Raw genomic sequence first — 4,621 nt, forward strand, 5'->3', positions numbered from 1 at the left:
GGCAGCTCCCAGCCGGCCTCGGGGGCGTCAGTAGGGCTCCGAGTCGTACGCGAAGCCTGACGGGGGCAGTTCACAGGGAGGGGTTCATTTTCCCTTTTCTCCCCCTTCAAAACGCATTTTGAGGAAACTTAAGCTGGGTTTTTTTTTAGGTCTCGTATTTCTGTGGAAGGGGTTGAATTGCTTTAGTCGTGGTGTTGTACTGGCTCTTGTACTTCCCATGGTTTCATGCATATTCCGGTTGTAAAAGTTTTATTTTTGTGGCAATAACTTGAAGTTCCTCCTTTCCCGTAGTACTTTGATCATTTCTACTGGTAGAAATAGGCTTGTGTTTAAGCTTATAAGCACTTAAAAAACCAAAAAAGTACCTTCATCGTGTATTTTCCATACACACACCGTCAGATGAGCTGGATTTCAGCTGTGGAGAACATTTAGGACCTGGGATTTCTGTTTGCAGAATGAGGTTTGTTTTTGTTCAGGTGCCGCTGGCTGTTACGTGCAGTAATCCTCACTGTGTCTCTTCCCTTGCCCATCAGTTTCAGGGTTTTGGGGGAGTGAGGTATTTGTTACTTTCTGTTAGATGAGAAGCGGCTTTTCCCCATCGCCTGTCTCATTGGTGCGTGTCCATCAACCGCAGTCACGCCCATGGATGCTAAAGCCTAACAGTGCAGAGCTGAGCAGGGGGCTGTAGCGAAATACTGATACAGAACAAAGCATCTGTCCTAGAAAATAGCGTTATTTGAACTTCGGAAGACTTCCTATTGATGGGACACACGACGTGGTGGTGTTTTTACTGTGGTGTAACTGTGCTGACTTCTGTCTAGGGCCATGCAGAATTAGGTCAGCTGTAATTTCTCTAGGAAAAAAACCCATCAGAAAAACCTGCTCAAAAACCAAAACCTGTTTCCTCTGCAAACTGTCAGAATCCTGGGCATGTGCTGTAATCCTCCATGGCAATAGACAAGGTGATTAATTTTACTTTAGCAAAGTTTGTGTAGTGTCTCTTAGGAACAGTAGTTCCTGCATCACTGTCTTATGTCTAAGTTTGGAGAGTACTCGCAGAGAATAGTTCCAGCATGTTAATTCAGTTACTTGCTTACAGAGTCTTGAAAGAGCTGCTGAAGTCTAGTTACATGTTGAGAAAGAAAACGGTAAAGGGCGTATGACACACGCTGTATAGCATCTGGAGGTCACTTACTGCAGAGGGAGATGAGGAAAATTCCTCTTTAAATATCCAAGTATGGAGTTGGAAGGTGGTGAAGTATTCAGGCAGTCCTCCTGTAGCTGGTTGTGATGCCTTTTTAATTATAGAACTTGGGCATTTTATCTCGATTTAACTAATGTAATTTTTTAAAAGTCAGGTCTCCTTGGGTAATGTAGAAATAACTTACTAAAAAAATGTACTAGTGCGATGTTCTACCTATGAATTCTGTTTACAAAATTAGCGTCCATTCCCTGGTACAAAAGGAGTAAGAAAGGTCCCAATACCGTATAACTCTGCACAACAGCAGAAACCGATCCAATTCCCTACAAACGTGCGTTTGAAACTCTTAATTTAGACATTTCTTTTCAATAAAATAGTCACATAATGAGGGTCCCCAGCACAGGAGAGTGTTCCTGAGCATTATTATACCAGAAAAGTGAGAGCAAGTAATACTGTGAGAAGTTTAATCCCTTTATCAGGACAAACAAAGCAGTTGGTTACTCAAATCACTGAGAGATGCGACCTAAAATTGGGAAGCCTCGTTAATACAGGAACAAGGGTAGGGTTAAGCTAAGCAGTAAGGAAGACAACTGCATTGTAGGGCAACACTCCTGGGGATTGTTAAGAGTCAGTCTGTTGCTGGCTAAAGCAGCGTTGCCGTGCTGCTGTTAACAGCAGGAGGATGTCCTTGCTGCCAGCAGGGAATAGGTGACAGAGATGAAAATGGGGCTGTTATGCAAGTGTAAATTGTGATATAATAGAATCAATTGTACTGACTTCTATTGCTGTAACATCAGAACTTCCTCTATCTCTACTTGCCCTCGAGCTAGACTAAAGACCAGCGATACAATCTTGTAACTTGAAATTTTCCAAGAAAAGCACATTTTGTAATGTTTATTAAGTTAACAAGTCCTGGGAAGAGCAATTCACAGCTCCAAGCTACTCAGATTCTGCAAATACGTGCCAACATCAAAGGTAATTTGACCAATTGATAGTTTCTGTGATCTCTAATATAAAGTCTGTATTGTAATAAGGTTACAGTTGGATGGAAAAAGGTAAATTACATGTTAGTAGGGGAAAGGGAAATTACAAAAAACCTGCAGATGGTATTAAATGAATTAAACTAAGAATTGTCACAGAGATGATCCGCTTTTGGGGGAGGATTTCTTCTTAATCCAATCCTAACTTCAGCTTTCCTTCCCAGTTACTCGAATCCCCACTGTCCCCTATGAGACAGGGTTTTGAGTCACTCTCTACCCAGAAGACAGCAATAGAATGGTACTTTGAGGTGCTCATATTAAAATACATTTCATTATTCTGCCCATGAATGCTGAGTTTGGGAGAACACTTGGCTAAATTCACACCTTTGAAATACCTGATATAGTTCTCCAGATAAAATAGTTTTAGCCACTTACTGTTAGTCTTCATGCCTTCTGTAGTATCTGCAGTGATACATTCTGAAGTGATAAATGGAGCCCATAATTAGACAAAACAGTTCAGTAATGCACATTGCTATTTATATTCCTCAGGTTGAAGCCTGATACGATGGCAGAATAAATTCAGGTTCTGAAGGGCATTGTCTTAACACATCCTATACCAACTGTAAACATTTCTATTTCCTCCTGCCAGACAAGGTGAGGAGAAACATCCTGAATTTGTTCAAACAAGCCTTTCAGGTGGTACAATGGAATAATTAAAAAAACAGGATTTACATTTTATATTTGCATTTTAAAAAGCTAGCTCCATACAGATTTTCTGGTAAAAAAAAAAAAAATTCAGAACCCTCTTGGATATTAGTAACAACACTTCAAGTGTGAAATATCAGGAACTGATAGCTAATAGCAGACCTCAAGCCTTGTACAGGATACACTTAAGCAACCAGCTGTTTTTAATTTAAGGATGGATTATTTCTGCTTGAGCTCTTCTCATTTATAAGACTGCTCATTGTTTCCACAGCATCCGTACTCACAGAAGGTGGTGGTGTGTCCAGTTTGTAATAGCTGAAGAAAATCAGAAGCATTTCTTCTCTCTTTCCAATACAGTCCTAGTCTGTCAATAAAGCTAAAAGCTATCTCATGTCAACTTACAGAAGAAAAGCCATCATGTGAAACCATGGCAGTTTAATCATCCTCCAATAAAAAGAAATACACACTGCTGGACAGTCCTGTATCAAATACAATATCAATCCTGGGATGTTTCTAGAGATTTCATGCTATAATCCTTAATAATGAGGTGCCAGTGGAACATTTTAGAGTTTTTATGTGGAAAATAATTACCTCTTTACTAAAAAATAAAACACACCTTGAAACTCACTGCATACCCTTGTAACGTGTTCAGAAACCATGGTGGGGTTGGATGCTGAGTGACGGCTTACAGAAAAGCACAGCAGACCTTTTTCTGGGACTTCTGAAGAGGGGGATTTGAATTTGGGGAAGGAGTGAAGGTTAGGGAACTAAAACCAGTCAACAAACAAGTTTCTTTGTTCCAACAGTCCATGTAGACACAAACTTTGGAATCTTCTTCCCACCCTTGGGGAAAAAAAAGCCAAAAACACACTGGGGTGGGGGGGGAAATGCCACCCAAAAAACCCAACAAAACCGCACTACATCTTCACATTTTAATTGAGAATTACTTGCACATCTCAAAGGTCAGCACTGGATTATATATAACCTGAATTCCCCCTGGAGCCTGTCACCAACTGTCATGTAGCTATGAATAGGTACAAGAGTCACCCACTTGGGAACATTCATGAGTTTGAAGCATTACTGATATCTGTGTTCACGGAAACTTTTCACATAATTTACTAAGTTATCTCCAGATCCTAAATCACTATCAGCAAACCTGAACAATGCCGCCCAATCATTTGTATTTTTTATATTTTCACTGATAGACTTAAACAGGAAAGAAGGACGAAGGAAACATTTTGTGCGAGTGTGTATCATTTATTGTAGTTCAAGAGAGTCAGGAATTGAACAGAAGACACAGCGAAAAACAAATAAAAGAAAAACAACCTCTTTTTCAGACAATTTTAAAACACTGTGGTTTCAAATCCTTTTTAAAAAGGAAATTCAAGTATCATATGCAGGGGGCAGTAATACAAAAATGTTTGTGAATATGTTTTTTTTATTTTTTTTTAAAAATGTAATTCTACATTTCCTGCACCCTTTCTGCTTTGGTAAGGCCAAGCCATGGATACAAATTGGTACACAACATAAAAATGACCCCTGCCCCGAACTGCAGCCTCCAAGAATAAAAGGATCTGCTCTCTGCAGACAAGCTCTAATGGCTCAGAACTCTCATTTAGCATCTATCATATCTGCAGCATTAAAAGAACGGATTTTATTTTTTTAAAAGTCACTGAAAACCTGGTATTCCCAAGCATCTCATTCGTGGCAGATGTTTTACCATATCTGTCTCAAG

This window comes from Pterocles gutturalis, unplaced genomic scaffold (assembly GCF_000699245.1).
Source record: "Pterocles gutturalis isolate BGI_N339 unplaced genomic scaffold, ASM69924v1 scaffold3007, whole genome shotgun sequence".
NCBI lineage: Eukaryota > Metazoa > Chordata > Aves > Pterocliformes > Pteroclidae > Pterocles > Pterocles gutturalis.